At 37.1% G+C, this 18056-nt stretch overlaps 1 protein-coding gene across 2 annotated transcripts in view; it reads left to right on the forward strand.

Annotated features, from left to right (window-relative positions):
- Positions 1-2376: 2376 nt before the first annotated feature.
- Positions 2377-18056, forward strand: part of LOC127427872 (transcription factor SOX-13-like) — a 56162-nt gene continuing 40482 nt past the window's right edge. The window contains exon 1 of one of the 2 annotated variants that reach the window (XM_051675750.1): positions 2377-2614. The gene's annotated coding sequence lies outside the window, so the exon portion shown is untranslated. Of the gene's footprint in view, positions 2615-9175; positions 9322-18056 lie in introns of those variants that run through there. The other variant, XM_051675752.1, reaches the window with a different exon arrangement.

The following is an 18056-nucleotide window of genomic DNA, read 5'->3' on the forward strand; positions in this document are numbered from 1 at the left end:
GCCAGTCAGTACTGTTCAATCACTTATTAAGAAGTGGAAAATTCGGGGATCTCTTGATACCAAGCCAAGGTCAGGTAGACCAAGAAAGATTTCAGCCACAACTGCCAGAAGAATTGTTCGGGATACAAATAAAAACCCTCAGGTAACCTCAGGAGAAATACAGACTGCTCTGGAAAAAGACAGTGTGGTTGTTTCAAGGAGCACAATACGATGATACTTGAACAAAAATGAGCTGCATGGTCGAGTTGCCAGAAAGAAGCCTTTACTGCGCCAGTGCCACAAAAAAGCCCGGTTACAATATGCCCGACAACACCTTGATACGCCTCACAGCTTCTGGCACACTGTTATTTGGAGTGATGAGACCAAAACAGAGCTTTATGGTCACAACCATAAGCGCTATGTTTGGAGAGGGGCCAACAAGGCCTATAGTGAAAAGAATACCATCCCCACTGTGAAGCATGGTGGTGGCTCACTGATGTTTTGGGGGTGTGTGAGCTCTAAAGGCACGGGGGATCTTGTGAAAATTGATGGCAAGATGAATGCAGCATGTTATCCGAAAATACTGGCAGACAATTTGCATTCTTCTGCACGAAAGCTGCGCATGGGACGCTCTTGGACTTTCCAGCACGACAATGACCTAAGCACAAGGCCAAGTTGACCCTCCAGTGGTTACAGCAGAAAAAGGTGAAGGTTCTGGAGTGGCCATCACAGACTCCTGGCCTTAATATCATCAAGCCACTCTGGGGAGATCTCAAACGTGCGGTTCATGCAAGACGACCAAAGACTTTGCATGATCTGGAGGCATTTTGCCAAGACGAATGGGCAGCTATACCACCTGCAAGAATTTGGGGCCTCATAGACAACTATTACAAAAGACTGCACGCTGTCATTGATGCTAAAGGGGGCAATGCACAGTATTAAGAACTAAGGGTATGCAGACTTTTGAACAGGGGTCATTTCATTTTTTTCTTTGTTGCCATGGTTTGTTTTATGATTGTGCCATTCTATTATAACCTGCAGTTGAATATGAATCCCATAAGAAATAAAAGAAATGTGTTTTGCCTGCTCGCTCATGTTTTCTTTAAAAACGGTACATATATTACCAATTCTCCAAGGGTATGCAAACTTTTGAGCACAAATGTACACTATCAATTCCAAGAAATAATTTTGCAATTGTGTGATATACTGTATACTCGCAATTGCAAGAAAAAATTAGCAAATGTGAGTTTAAATCCAGCATTTGCAACTTTATTTCTTGGAATTTCAACTTTATATCTTGCTATTGCAAATTTATATCTTGCAATTGCGACATTATTTCTTGCAAATGCAATATAGAAAGTCACAATTGCGAGCTATGAACTTGCAATTGCAAGATATAAAGTCACAATTGCAAGATATAAAGTTGCGATTCCTAGAAAAAAGTCGCAATTGTGAGTTTAAATCTTGCAACTGCTACTTTGTTCCTTGTAATTGCGTCTTTATGCCTCGCTATTGTGACATTACATCTCACAATCATCACAGTTTTTCTCGTAACTGCAAGAAATAAAGTCACAACTGCGAGATATAAACATGCAATATTGAGATATAAACTCACAATTCCAAAAAATAAAATATCACAATAGCGAGATATACTGTAAAGAAATTAAGTTGCAATTGTGGGATATAAAGTCACAATTGTGAGTTGAAATCTTGCAGTTGTCACTTTATTTGTTAGAACTGCAAGAAATACATTCAGAATTTTGAGATGTAAAGTCAGAAATACCATTTTTATTTTTTTTATTCTGTGGCGGGATCAAGGCTCCACATTATTTTCTATTCAATACAGTGAAACTGAAAGGACTATGGGCTGTCAAGCTCAAAAAATAAAAAACCCTCACCATAACTGTACTCCAAATGTCTCATGCGCTATATTCCAAGTCTTCTAAAGTCATACTAAACTAATTCTAATCCTATATTTTTATTTTTTATTTAAGAAAAGTATTATCAAGACAAAAAACAAAAAAATCCCACACACTACCATACAGCTTGTAGAACACAATCAAGAATTTATTTGCGATGTTTCAGTCGCACGACCTTCATCAGGCATGCATAAAGAAACCTATAAAAGTGCCTGTTGTTGTGATTCTTTTCTAAAACACTCTTATTAGAAATATTTTCCTAACTGTGTGCAATAAAGCTACGTAAACTAAAGGATAAAACAAGTCAGCCAGCTTTAATGCTGAACTTGAAACAACAACAGACATGAGGCATCTCCCTTTCCAAGGAGTCCCAGCATTTTTCCTTCTGCCATGGGAAACCCAGAGAATTAGATGAGCTTTCCCTTTAAGAGGGAGGTGAATGACAAGCAGCGGGACTGAGAATGTTGGAAACAGAACACCAGCAGAAAGTCATTCTGGAGCGAAGGGAGGCTGGATCGGGAGCGAATACGCCGCGTTCATCAGCTGTGCGATTCAAGTCTCAGGTTTTGCTGTATGCCATTGATAGACAGAGGCGCATTATTCACTGACACCAGGGAAAACCACATTTTGCATGCGGTGTTTCGATTCAGTGGTGCCAAGCGACGACGGAAGGAGCGAAGGAATAAAGTTTGGGGAAGCGCAGAGTTTAGGAGTTGGTAAGTGTTCAGGTGGTGCTTTGTTTTGAAACTTTACGCACGGAGCTTTGGCACGATGGAAGTGTTTGTGTCTGTTTGAAGAGAGCTATGTAACAGAATGGCATTATAAGTGCAGAATGTTAAAAGTGGTGGATTTATCCACGATCATGTACTTGCAACACCTTGGCTTGCCTTGCCTTGCCTTGCCTTACCTTTTACGCATCGGTAAACCTCTTGATGAAAAACCTCAAAAATGCCCCGGTTTTATGAACCCTTGGAGTTCTACAAACTCCATTTGAGGAATATCTTCTGCATCAAAACAATTCGTTTTTCTTCACGAGACTGTTCTGTGATGTGTGTTTGTTAAGGCAGCATGTGTGCGCATATGGCTGCTAGGAAATGATGATGACAACCAGCTTTCAACGCGCACTCTTATGTTGTTATTAAAATGAGTTGAAATGAATGTGCTTAGTCCTTGAAAGGCGCTGAAATATTTCACTATAGTGTTAAGGATTTTTCGTTGTCTTATTTTATTTCGGAAAAGTTCCTGGGGAATTTGACATGAATTTTGACATGCCTTTCCTATTCAAGCTATTCAAATAAAAACATTTCTTACTCATGATCTGGAGGTGGGCTCACACTGGCAAATATTCGAGGACAGCATTGAATGTATTTGTATTGATGCTTTTCTTTCCTTGCTTTTTTTTGACAGTTTTCTCATCCAGTTATGAAAGTGTACTGAGTACTGCATGATACACCTGATATGACAAGGAATTTTAAATGCATAAAAATGCATGTAAAAATCACCAAGAACTTTCCAAAAAATTTTAAAAATATCAAAAACTCCCTCTAATGTAAAGACAATAATTTTAGAGCCTTTTAGATAAAATTAAAGACATCTATAGCTCACTTTAAAAGTGAAAGATGGCTTAGATATTAAGGTTTGCATTCATTGTAGCCAACTGTGTTTAATTTCATTGTTCTTTACTGTGTGATTACTGAGTTTGAACACGTTTTTCAAATGTGGACACTTGCTATTCAGGCAGCTGATGGGTTTGACAAACATCTCTGTGTGAGACTGACTCTGCTGATCCCTCTGTTGAACAATATCAGCCTTCCAGAATAACCAGAAAGCAGGGATCCCTCAGGGCAAACCAACTTTTTGTGGCGCAATCGGGTGTATAGGTGTTAAACTTTAATAATAAGGTCTACGTAGACATCATATTGTCCTGTCAGTGTGGTTGTCAGTGTAGGGAGTGTATATTCTCGTATCCCGCCAAGAGTTGTGCACCTCTATTGTGGCCGGGCATATCAAAGGGAAGTTGGCGAAGTGACCGCAAGGCTTCATAGTGGCTTACTGTACACAAAGCTGCCTGTCAGGAGAGACTCCCCGACCTTTTGCTTTTTCCTTATTTCTTGTGTTTATGCTCAGCCTTTATCTTCTTTCCATCCAACTCCATTTCAGCTCCATTCTTGTCCTTCTCTGTGTGTGTTCGGGTTCTTAAAACACAGTTCGAGAGGTCAGAATCAACCTATTTGGAGACGGGAAACAAATGGATGTTCTCTCAAGCTGTCAGCGAGTCTATACATCTTGTCTTTGCAAAGTTTTGAGCCTAGTTCACCCCACAAGCTGATTAGTTGCTCTTTTCTAGTGGTCGATTTGGGTTTGCCAATGGCTGATACTAAGGATGTAACCAAATATTTAAGACCGGGAGGTAGCAAATGTTATGTTAAGGAATATTCCGGGTTCAATATAAGTTAAGCTCAGTCGACAGCATTTGTTGCATAATGTTGATTACCACAAAAATTAATTTTGACTCATCCCTCCTTTTCTTTCATAAATCGAGGTTACAGTGAGTCACTTACAATGAAAGTAAATGGGACCAATTTTGGGAGGGTGAAGCTTATAATTTTATAAAAGCACTTACATTAATTCTTCTGTTAAAACTCATGTATTGTTTGAGCTGTAAAGTTGTTTCAATTGTCATTTTTACAGTCATTTTAGGGTTTGTTGACATTACTTTGTCATGGCAACAAAGTTGTAAAATTGGATATAACTTTACACAGAAAAGGTTAGTAAGTGATTTTATCACACTAAAATCATGTTTACACGCATATTGTTTATTTCTTGTGGCTAAACTTTTAAAAAAGTGAGAATTTTAACATTTAAAAATTGGCCCTCTTTCACTTCCATTGTAAGTGCCTCACTGTAACCCAGATTTTTGCTTTTTTTTTTTTTTTTTTTTTAAGAAAAGGAGGGGTAAGTCAAAATAAATTTGTTGCAATCAGTATTGTACTACAAGTGCTATCGATTGAGCTTAACTTGGGTTGAACCTGGAATATTCCTTTAATGTGCCGAATCTGCCGTTGAGGGGCCTGGGTAGCTCAGCGGATATTGACGCTGTCTACCATCCCTGGAGTCATGAGTTCGAATCCAGGGTGTGCTGAGTGACTCCAGCCAGGTCTCCTAAGCAACCAAATTGGCCCGGTTACTAGGGAGGGTAGAGTCACATGGGATAACCTCCTCGTGGTCGCAATTAGTGTTTCTCACTCTCAATGGGGCACGTGGTAATTTGTGCATGGATCGCGGAGAGTAGCATGAGCCTTCACATGCAGAGTCTCCGCGGTGTCATGCACAATGAGCCACGTGATAAGATGCATGGATTGACTGTCTCAGAAGCGGAGACAACTGAGACTTGTCCTCCGCCACCCGGATTGAGGTGAGTAACCGCGTCACCACGAGGACCTACTAAGTAGTGGGAATTGGGCATTCCAAATTGGGAGAAAAGGGGATAAAAGAATCTGATGTTGAAAAACCCACATTGATAATCTGAATATTGAATATTGTCCCCCTTAACATCTGTGGTGGTTACGGCCCTGACCTATACCGATATCTAGAGCAGTCACGTATGGTGTGCTGTATGAGGTCACAGGTGGCAAGAGCGCTAATTGGGTAATGAAAAAAACAACAAATTTGCTTCTTTTTTTAATTTGTAGATTTGTTCTTGCAAATTAGTTCTTGCAATGCCACAGCAAATTACAGGGATGCAAACTCATGAAGGGTGAAAAAGGTGAGAGAATCACTGGTCCACAAAATTGTTTTCCAGGGATATATATTTTTTAAAGAATAAGCTAAAAGCACCAATTCCAGTGATTTTAGTGATTCAAGTATATCAAATTAACTACACAATTGTGCAGAATTAGCTGCAAACATAAAGGGTATTTTGGTGAGACTTGCTTCTGTTTCACAAATTTGTTCAATTTTGTTAACTGATTAGTTCAGTGACCCCTTCTGGAAATGTCACTAAGTGGCGACAAGTGAGCGTCTTATGTTCTATGAGCAAGTCAGTGAATCATTTTGAGTCGTTCACGACCGAAATCTACCAAGAGACTTTATAGTATTTAGGCACTATAAGAACAAAGCAGATCTGTTGTTTTCCTTCAGTTTGAGCATGATTTTTCATCCAAAAAGACAACAATAATAGTCTAAAAATAGTGAGTTTCAATAACGTCCTTCTTCATTAAAACTTGCATGATTACAAATCTATTGACTTCAGAAGAATGTTTAAGAATTATAAACACAAAGCAGAACTACGGTATCATTTTCCAACAGATTTAAACTGCTGAACATGACTTTTATCAGAAAAGACCACAATAATGACAAATAATGATAATTTTGTGTTTCAATAATGTTCTTTCGTCATTGTAAAGCACATTTCACATGAGTTGAGTCGAGGCGTCAACGCCAGCGTCAAGCACCGCCTTGCCCTCCATATGATAAACATTGCAGAAAGCATCACGAAGGGGCGATTTCACGAGTTTGAAAGTGGGAGATGTGCACAATAAACATTGAAAACATGTATTTGGAAGAGAGCTAGAGAGAGAAAAAAACTGGCAGTTACTTTGATTGCAGAAAGTAATAAAAGGACTAGTTTATGTTTAGGTCTTAGCGTTTGCTTGGTGAATTTAAATTAGTTCAATAACTGGGGTCTCTGATATTCGTTAATGATAAGGTAACATTTAATTAAAAGAAATGATGAGACATTCAATATCTCTTCACAAATTTAGACAGTGTTTAAATATGTCTTGTTGCTTAGTACTCTCAAAGACATTATTTGTGAAGCAAAAACATGTGAAAAGCACTGGTGTAAAGTGGCGACATTTCATAGACTTCAGTGTCTGCAGCACCGGCACGAATCATGTGAAAGCCCCTAAACGCGTATAAATATCACTCACTTTTAAACATCAATCGTAGCTCTTCACTATCACAAAAGTGTCCGGTTATGGTTTCAAAATGGCGAATTTCGTTGAAAGGTGAGGAGTTTGGATCCCTTGAAATTATTAGAATTTTTTTTTCATGAATTTATTTATTTTGTGTAATTTGATCATTTTCCACGGCACATCTGACAATCTTTCACAGCACATTAGTGTGCAGCGGCACAGTGGTTGGGATCTAGAGAGCAGGTTATAATGTGATTTATACATAATAATGCAATTCAATGACAAAAAAAAAAAAAAAATGGCTGAAATAAAAAAAAAATAAAAAAAATGTACACAATTGTTTTGACCTGGATGTCAGTATTTTGAAATGGACTCAAAGAGGAACAAACAATACCAAATACCAAAAAACCAAGTGAACAAGTTTATCTGCCGAACACAGTAAATGGCCGAATATCAGCTGATAAATCAGTCTATTACTTTTCTTTTCTGAAAGTCAAGGAAGAGGTATTAGGGAAGCCAGCAGGGGGTGCTCACCCTGTGGTCCATGTGGGTCCTAATGCCCTGGTATAGTGATGGGGACACTGTACTGTAAAAAGGCACTGTCCTTCAGATGAGACGTTAAACTGAGGTCCTGACTCCCAGGGCACTTCTCGTAAAGAGTAGGGGTATAACCCCAGTGTCCTGACCATATTCCCCACATTGGCCCTTCTCCGTCATGACCTCCTTATAATCCCCATCCATTAATTGGCTCTATAACTCTCATCTCTCCTCTTCACCAATAGCTGGTGTGTGGTGAGCATACTGGCGCACTATGGCTGCCGTCGCATCATCCAGGTGGATGCTGCACACTGGTGGTGGTTGAGGAGAGTCCCCTGTTCACTGTGTAAAGCGCTTTGTGTGTAGTGTCAGAAAAGCACTATATAAATGTAACGTTCATTCATTCATTCATTCATTCATTCATTCAAGGCTGATTTTTCTGTTACTTGACTTTGAATAGCAGACCTACTGTAAACACATTGTTCAGTAGATTTCAAGTCCATTGGCCTCTTCTTTTTCAAAGAAATAGCTAGGAATTTGTATAGAAAGGGTCATCGTTTTGCAGTTTTCGTTGTAACTTGTCATTTTACAATACTGCATTTAACAGTGTTGAGCTGAATGTCTTTGTAGAAAAGCCTGGTTCAAATATGAGTTGTAAATCTCTCAAGTTCTGGAGAATAAATCATAGAATAGAAAAGTTTGCCAAATGTGCAGAAAAGCTCTACAGCTCGGTGTTTGATGGATGCGCAACCTCGTGACATTATTTCCCATAGGTAGAGAGTTTAGCTAGGGCAGGCAAGTGAACAAAAGTCTATTCTTACTGTTATTCAAACTCTGACCTCCTCTTTTCGGGTCTGCATTGTTGCATGTGTCCTATTGAGCCGAGGTTTGATGAGAGTGAGTGAACAATAGGTTGTTAAGTGAGTTTTTCAGGGCTTGCCACAACATCAATGAAATCAAACAGAGTAGGCCAGAGAAGCTCACTGAGATAAATGTGTTTGATCATTGCTGCTGTCCATCAAATCATCTTTGTGATTTGAGCGCACCTCACTGAGTACTTTCTGTTTTGCTGCTTGTATCTGAGGTTGAAGGACTTTGTGTTTTGGGGCAATGTCAAACGAACATATAGAATGCAATTTTGTCTGTAAAGATCTAAAAACTTCTTAAACACTTTTTGATTATTGTTTGTAAACAGTGATATGCAGTGCAAAATCGTGTACATGTGTGTGTTGATGTATCTTAAACGTTTAATGTTGGAGAACTTTTATAAATGATCCCTAGAAGCTTATCTTATTTGTTTTCAAACTTCTAAAGCCTTCTAAAACACCTTTTCGATTATTGTTTGTAAACAGTTAAAATAGTCAAAAGTTATACAAGAGCATTGTGCAAGTTTTACTTGACAAACATCTTTGGTCTTTTTTTGTTTATCTGTTTTGTTTTGTTTTTGGAGAACATAACAGATCTGTTTTGTTTTTTTTATGTTCTAAAATGTTTAACACTTGAGAACAAAGCAGATTTTCAGTCTTTGTTTGTAAAAACATTGGCAAAAACTTGGCATTCAAACAGAGGTCTGCAACAACATGTAAGACACAAATAAACATGCAATGTTTTTTTGATTGTTTACACGTTTAACACTTGAGAATGTAGCCAAACTTATAAATAATCCTTATCTTGCGCTTTATCTTGTCCGAAATGGTAAAAGTGATTTCCGCACGTGAGAGGTGTCAACTGGAAAATGCCATTAGACTTTCACTCTTCGCCTACATGTTCCCAAAAACCTACCTCTTCCACCTACCCTCTCTCTTCACCATGAGATGAAATGAGCCCAGACCCACAGCGGAAATTAGACAGGCCTCCATTAAAACATTTAGAATAGAGAAAAGTTTCAGCACAGACAATCTCGACAGTCGCCCAACAAAACAAGCATAACTCTCTGTCTTTCATCATAACAGTCTACACATCTACTGTAGGTAAGACTTGCTTTTTGTCGAGCCACTTTACTTTGTGTGCTTTGTGTTAAGCAGCATTGCTTTTTTTTGCTTTTCTAGCATTATAAGATATATTGCATAACAAACAATATTTTTAAAAACTAACAGTTTTCTTAATTGTATTCTTATATACTTTTGGGGGTAAGAGTGCATTTTGCTTTTTTAACAAAATCCCTCTACTTAATTTACCAATTTATAAATGTATTTATACATCTTATTTGTAGTATATATTACTGCTTAGTCCTTTTTATTTTGTGATGCTTTTCAAACTTAAAGCTGTAAATCTAAAGTCTGCGCTAGAGTGATGAACCATATCTTATCTCTTTGAGTTCCCATGTGTAACTACCAAACAGGTTTGATTCATTTTGCATGCTGGTCTTTAGAATTTATTAAGCATGAGATTTTTGTTGTCAGGTTTATTTAAGTGTGATGGGCAAAAGGTGAAGTTTGCAGGCTTGAACATGACTTTGATTTGGACTGAATGTGTTGGTTCAGGTGTGAGTTTGAACAAAGGGCTTTACACAAAAGTTTTAGGAGCAAATTGCAGGGTGGATTTAATACCCAGAATTTGTAATTGTTTTAATTAGGGGAACAATTATGATGAATGGAAATTAAATGGAGACAAAAAGGTAAATCAATCATATATGTACTTTAAAAGTCTTTTAAAAATAATAGGTTCTCATGCCTCTGGATTGTAGGTTCTAGAATCAAGAAGAAAAGTAGCTGAAAAGTCAGTAGTTACTCTTTTCTGGTAAATTCCAGACAACTTAATTATTATATAAATAATACTTCTAAATTATTATATATTTATCTGATATATTATAGGTTTTTATTTAAATTATATATATAAAATATATTTGTAGAAATGGCTTTGGTATTTTAGAAATAATGTAACACCAAATTCTTCGTTTTTATTTATTTTCAGGTTGCATCTGTAAATTTCTTATTCATTTTGGTTTAAGCTTTTTTTTCTGCATTAACCTGCCAATACATTTAATATATCTGTATATACACCACCAGACTGAAGTTTAAACACACCTTCTCATTCTATATTAATACTATTTTCCACCTTTAGTTACCAATAGTACCAATAGTTCCACCAATAGTAAAGCCTTCAAAATGATGTAATATCGAAATAGCAAAGATGTTAAAAATCAAAACTGTTAATAAATCAAAACTATCGTATATTTTAACTTCTTCAAAGTAGCCAGACTTTGTCTAGTTTACTGCTTTCACAGCTCGTGTTAGCTGATTTTCCTTCTGTATCCAGCCCAACTAATATAAATAAATAAACCAAATGCAAGTTTTTTAAATACATTTATACATATTCACAATTTATATTTGTCTGCTAAACTAATCTCAAGCATTTAAGTTTTCAGTTCAAAAGGTTAATATCATGAGAAATAAATTCAGTCAAGTAAATATATATATATATATACACAGCCATACTGAATGTAATAGTTGTTTAATAATTTACATTTATCTGGATGACGTTAGTGAAAATTTTGTTAACAGATTTGTGTGGGCTTTATTTGTTTGTTTTGTCTCGTGAAAACACAAATATCATGCTGAACGTTCCAGTATGTGTTCTCTGTCACAGTTGAATAATTCACAACTGTCATTTTAAGTGCGAAAAGGTGCTTTCACTCATAATGAATGCAACCAGGAAAGAATCCTGCAGTTATTTGCATGAACTGCACTGGCCTCCACTGAGAAAACAGCGCAGTTATATATTAATTCACACACAAACAAGTTGCTCACAGATTGCACTTTGAATGACAGTTATTTTGAGGTTTGCATGGTGACCTAAAAAAATAATTAGTTTGTTTGTTTGATTAAAAATAGGTAAAAATAAAACCTTTTGATAAAAACACTTTTGGAATTGTTAATAACTTGTGAAATTGTACCATTGCTACTATTACTTAATTCCTAGACAGACATTGTTTAGGGCCGTTGTAACCACTTTACGCTATTGCCTAACGCTTGAGTTTTTCAGTGAAAGAGAAAATAAATTTGGTTCCATCTTAGCCTCGATTGAGTCATTCCTAACAGTAACAGAATTGCTCAAATGTATCATTTAGAACTTACAGGAAAAGCAAATTATTTAATGTAGCGAAAGCGCGCAGTGTCTTCGTCAAAAGGTCATCAATTTGTTGTCAACTTGCATATAAGAGCTTACAAATATCACTTCTTCACATTCAAACCTAATTTTTGCAGTTTGCTTTGAATTTTAAAACTAAAGCTAAAATGTAAGAGAGAATTTGCTGTGCGATCTTTTCCATGGAAACTAGTAAAAAGAGTTAATATTTTTCTTGGCAAAACATTGGGGAACATCTTTAAAAATATTGTCTAATTGTGCACATGGAACTTTAAACTTAGTTATAAGAACAAAGTATTGAATATCTCTCGAAGGAGAAAAGTAACACTGAAACTTAACTAATTACACTGCTGACTTAAGGTTAAACTTGACTAAATTGTGATTTTGAACCATTGCAGCAAAATGTAGGTGGGTTGCGGAGTAATGGTGTGTGTGTGTGTGTGTGTGTGTGTGTGTGTGTGTGTGTGTGTGTGTGCGCGCGCGTGTATATGTGTGGGTGTACATCTGTGTGGAAGTGTGTGGAAGTGTGTGTGTGTGTGTGTGTGTGTGTGTGTGTGTGTGTGTGTGTGTGTGTGTGTGTGTGTGTGTGTGTGTGTGTGTGTGTCTTCTCGCCTCTATTTGTGTAAGAACTTTGAGGAGCATCTGTGAGATCTTATCAGAAAGTGAGATATTGCATATTGATGTGGCTTTTAAAAAGCAAGCTCGACATTTGTTAGCAAAGACACTTTGAATCGCTGCTTCAGGCGTTCGTCCTGTATTCTCAGTTTTAATGTATTTGGGGGGTTCCTTTTCATGCATTCCTCTTCACTGTATTACAGTCTTTACAGCCGAAAACATCTCGCTTCACAACTCGCTTTTAGCACCCCTCCATGGACATTTTTCCCTGGAAAATGGACCCAACACGTGCCCATACGCCCTACAACACTTAATGCTTTGGCCACTGGGGGCAGTGTTTCGAATTTCGGTAAACACAGACCGATTTTCGGTAAAGAAAAGTCAACATACTATTTCTGAATTCACCGTGATGTCAGTCCAGCCAGTTGGTAAATATATAGCTCAAGACGTAAACAATATGCATGTTAACATGATATTAGTGTGAAAAAAAATTGCTTACTAATCTTTTCTGTGTAAAGTTATATCCAATTTTACAACTTGGTTGCCATTATGACATAATGGCATAAAAAAGATCGTAAAAACGATGATTTAAACAACTTTACAGCTCAAAAATTACACAAGTTTTAAAAGAAGAATTAATATACGTGCTCTTATAACATTGTAAGTCTGCATTTAAACCCTCCAAAAAATTCCCCCAATAACTTTTATAAGTGCCTCACTGTATTATCAATTTTTGCTTTTTTTTTTTTTTTTTTTTTTTTAAAGAAAAGGAGGGACGAGTCAAACTTAGTTTTTGTGGTAATCAACATTATGCCACAAATGCTGTCAATTGAGCTTAACTTGTATTAAACCTGGAATATTCCTTTAAATCTTGAGTAATTACTAGTTGATGCACATTATGAGTTTCATAGTAATTAAAGGTATATTTATACAAATTTATGAATAAAATCTATATATGTTTGTGTGTGTGTGTGTGTGTGTGTGTGTGTGTGTGTGTGTGTGTATATGTATATTATTATTATTCATTAAAAAGTCACAGGCTGCTGAGGGCAGTAAATCCAATAAAAAAGTGAATTTGTTATTTTCAAATTTTTATCTCAAAAGTGCTATAAGTATCTGTTAAGGAACCAGACTCGTTAAGAGAAATCGGAACTGGAATCGTTAAATTCTTTAGGATGCCCATCCCTAGTGACTAATGACTGAAATGTCAGTCTGTTCCCTCACACAAAGCTATTGTAAAGTCATATGGATGACTTTTATGGTGTTTTTGATAAGCTTGACAGAAGTGGTCTCTATGAAATGTCAATGTATGGAACAGAGGTGTGTGAAAATTTGTCAAATAATAATAATGAGTAAATAATGAGAGAATTTTTATTTTAGCTGAACTGTACTGTATTATGAAGCTCAGCTGAGAAGTTCCTACTCAAACTTCTTTTTTTCTTCCTAAAACAACAGCAGAGAAAAGTTCTCTGAAACTTCACACAAACATGAGCAAATTTGGTCTCCTTGAAACATTGCCCAAATCCAGAATGTTGAACCCCTCTTCCTGCTTACAGTAATTCTCATCCTTAAATCGATTTTCACAAAATCCCTACAATTCCTTCTCTAGAATTCCATCATATCCTTCTCCTCTTCCGCCATCATGCTTACTTTTCCTATTCTTGTTGCTCTATTAGCTATTGTTCTCAGCCGTGTGGTGAGTGTGTATCCTGTTTTTGACAGCCGAAGCCCACGTGCTCCATGCCGCACCGGTGAAGTGGCCGGTTGGGTGGGGAGGAGGGAGGCGCTGGGTCACAGGATGTCCTGAAAGTTTAAAATTTCATCTTCTTTTCCTGTCTGGTTCCTCATGTTAAGTGATGAAGCCTGGATATCTCCTCCATCTGAGAATACCGCCAATCTGAGTCTCTAAGCAGTTTTTTTGCGTGAATGTACTGTATGTATATACACTCACTGAGCACTTTTATTAGGAACACCTGTACACCTACTTGTTCATGTGATTTATCTAATCAGCCAATCGTGTTCACATTAACCATCAGAATGGGGAAAAAAATGTGATCTCAGTGATTTTGATCGTGGCATGATTGTAGGTGCCATGATGGGCTGGTTTGAGTATTTCTGTAACTGCTGATCTCCTGGGATTTTCACGAACAACAATCTCAAGAGTTTACTCCGAATGGAGCCAAAAGCAAAAAACATCCAGTGAGTGGCAGTTCTGCAGACAAAACACCTTGTTGATGAGAGAGGTCAACGGAGAATGGCCAGACTGATTCGAGCTGATAGAAAGGCTACGGTAAATCAGATAACCACTCCGTACGATTGTAGTGAGGAGAATACATCTCAGAATGAGCAACACGTTGAACCATGAGGTGGATGGGCTACAACAGTAGAAGACCACATGGGGTTCCACAAAATCTGCATGATTTAATGCATTGCACTGCTGCCACACGATTGGCTGATTATGTAATTGCATGAATTAGGTGTACAGGTGTTCCTAATAAAGTGGTCACTGAGCATGTGTGTATAATATATTTAAGCAATATCACACGAGCAAGAGTGCGATATGGCTCTACATCAGCACTGCTGTATGATTTGGCTGCAGGTAATCATATTATTAGGGTTAGGGGATAGAAACTATAGTTCATACAGTATAAATATTATTATGTCTATGGAGAGTCCTACATAAGGATAGCCACACCAACGTGTGTGTGTGTGAGGAGAGAGAGAGAGAGAGAGAGAGAGAGAGAGAGAGAGAGAGAGAGAGAGAGAGAGAGAGAGAGAGAGAGAGAGAGAGAGAGAAAATCATCAGTGCATCACTCATGAGCACCTATATGACTGTCTCTAAATTCATCAAGAGGGCATGATGCAACACTGAAATGCTCTGAGAACACACACCCTGACTACGAGGAAAGGGTGAGACAGCATGCCGGCAGACAGACAACTACGCTGCTGTGACGGGAAGAGGTATTGCAGACACAAGCGTCCTCAGCCAGATAAAAAAAACATGTTGAAGCGTATATATGAAAAATAATTAGCTGATTAGCAAGAGCTTAATTTAAGCATATTCATTATTTTACTAAATCTTTTTGTTATACAGCTGATATTCCAAGGTATTCAGTATATTTCATGAATATTACATGATTGGGTCAGGAATCATACATTCTTATTTCTGGTCAAAATCACATTGCCATCACTTAAAATCACAAGCTACAACATTCAGGGAATGTTTTCTGCTGGTTTTGGAGAAAAAAAGCAAGAACCCTGATTTTTGTAAATACTGTATATAGTTTAGATACCATAATATTACTTGAGACATGGAGTCGATTAGAGTCTAATGATATGGCTCGATGATATTAAGGTCAGGAGACTGTGATGGCCACTCCAGAACCTTCACCTTTTTCTGCTGTAACCACTGGAGGGTCAACTTGACCTTGTGCTTAGGGTCATTGTCGTGCTGGAATGTCCAAAGCGTCCCATGCGCAGCTTTCGTGCAGAAGAATGCAAATTGTCTGCCAGTATTTTCTGATAACATGCTGCATTCATCTTGCCATCAATTTTCACAAGATTCCCCGTTAATTAAACTTTAATTGCAATTTAAACCTGTGTGTGTCACCTTGTGTGTCTGTAACAAGGCCAAACATTTTAAGGGTATGTAAACTTTTGATCAGGGCCATTTGGGTGATTTCTGTTATCATTATGATTTAAAAAGGAGCCAAGCAACTATGTGATAATAAATGGCTTCATATCACTATCCTTAAATAAAAGAACGTTTTTTTGCATGATCAGTCATATTTTCTAAATCAGTGCCAAAATTTCACAAATTATACATCCAAAATACACTTATTCTTTATTATAATTTGTTTACTTCACATTTTAGAACAATAGTAAAGTCATTGAAACTATGGAATAACATAAATGGAACTATGGGAATTATGTTGTGACTAAACAAAATCCAAAATAATTCAAAACTGTGTTATATTTTAGCATCTTCAAAGTAGTCACCCTTTGCCTAGAATTTGCAGACATGTACTCTCGACATTTTCTCAACCAACTTCTTGAGGTATCACCCTGAGATGATTTTTAAACAGTACTGAAGGAGTTCCCATCTATGTTGGGCACTTACTGGCTGCTTTTCTTTATTATTTGGTCCAAGTCATCAATTTCCAAAACATTTTTTTTTATTTTTTATTACATTTTAGTTTTGTAATGAAATAAATTAATATGTTGGCACAATTATATTTTTGTCTACAAAACACATTTCAAACATTTAAGCATACGCCTTCAGATCAAAAGATTTTTAAGATCATGAGAAACATTTCAGTCAAGTGTTTGAAAACTTTTGACCGGTAGTGTACATCAAAACAATTGTCCTACTGAACCACGTCTGAGCTATGATGACACGATAAACAAAAATGTAAAAGCAAATTCTGCAGCTCTGTAAAAACCTGGGTCTCCATATAGTTAACGGCAGAACAAAGGGTGATTCTCTGGGCCGATTTACCTACTGCTCTTCTCTAGGCAGCAGCACATTTTTGGGGGGTTCCTTAAATAAAAACAGATCTAGACCAAAACAAGATAATTTACTTCACAGTGATGCCACAGCTACCTTTCTCAGACCACTCATATCACATTGTCATTAGTCTGAACAAGTCAGCCAGTCTTCTACCATCTTCAGATTAGAAGTCTAAACTGTATCCCCTCCCAACCAGATTCTTCTGGAGAAAAGATAGTCCAGCCCAGTATGAAGCTGATCTCCACAGCACTCAGGTTGAGAACATGATAGATGCGGTTCTCTTCACCACATTTGGAGAAGATGATAAAAGCATTAATATGGCAACAGAACAATTAAATAAAATCTTTTTCACAGTTGCCAGCAAATCATTGAAAAAAAAAAATCAAAATGAATTCTGGTTTGACAAAGAATGTCAAACGTCAAGAAAAGAACTACGATTGTTATCAAATAAAAAAACACAGAGACCCCTCAAACCAACAAACACGTGCCACCTATCAACAAACTCTTAAAGTACAAGTCTCTGCTAAAAAGCAAAAGAGCTGAACATATGACAACAAAGCTCAACAAGATTGAGGAAGCAGTTGATCAAAATGTATTCTGGGAATTATGGAACAATTTAAATAAGTCCGAAAAAGAAGAACAAATTCCCATCTGTGACCCAAACATCTGGACAGAACATTATGGAAACCTTTATACACAAAGTGAACTAAACCCCACCCAAAAAAATATGACCTGCCAACTACATCAACTAGAGTACACAATAAAGGGCCAATTAAATCATTTGGACACCCCCATATCACTAAAGGAACTCTGTGAAAAAATCAGATCCCTCAAAAATATAAAATCTTGCGGCTCAGATGGAATTTGCAATGAGATGTTGAAACATGGCAGCCCCAAACTGAATGAGGCCATTCTCAAATTATTCAGTTTGCTCTTAAAATCTGGACACTTTCCAGAGAATTGGAAAGAAAATCAAAATCACCCCAGTCTTCAAACAAGGTGACACATTTAACCCAAACAACTACATGAGCATTTCAGTGAGCAGCAACCGTGGCAAACTATTCTGCTGTATAATGAATGACCGATTAGTTCAGTATCTCCAAGAACACAAGACTTTTAAGCAACTGTCAAATTGGATTCATGCCAAAACGGAGAACAACTGATCACATCTACACATTGCACACTTGTCCACCAAACAAAACAAGGAAAAATATTTGGTTGCTTCACTGATTTAAAAAAAAAAAAAAAAAAAAAAAAAAAAGCCTTTGATTCAGTTTGGCATAACAGACTCTTCCTAAAACTGATTCAGAGTGGAATAGGAGGAAAGGTTTATGATTTAATTAAGGACATGTTCAAAGACAACAAATGCTGCATTACAATAAACAACAAAAGAACTGAATATTTCAGCCAGAATAAGGGAGTTCGTCAAGGCTGCAGCCTAAGCCCAACTTTATTTAATATTTACATAAATGAATTGGCCACAATGCTTCAAAA

Source organism: Myxocyprinus asiaticus, chromosome 37 (assembly GCF_019703515.2).
Source record: "Myxocyprinus asiaticus isolate MX2 ecotype Aquarium Trade chromosome 37, UBuf_Myxa_2, whole genome shotgun sequence".
Classification (NCBI taxonomy): domain Eukaryota; kingdom Metazoa; phylum Chordata; class Actinopteri; order Cypriniformes; family Catostomidae; genus Myxocyprinus; species Myxocyprinus asiaticus.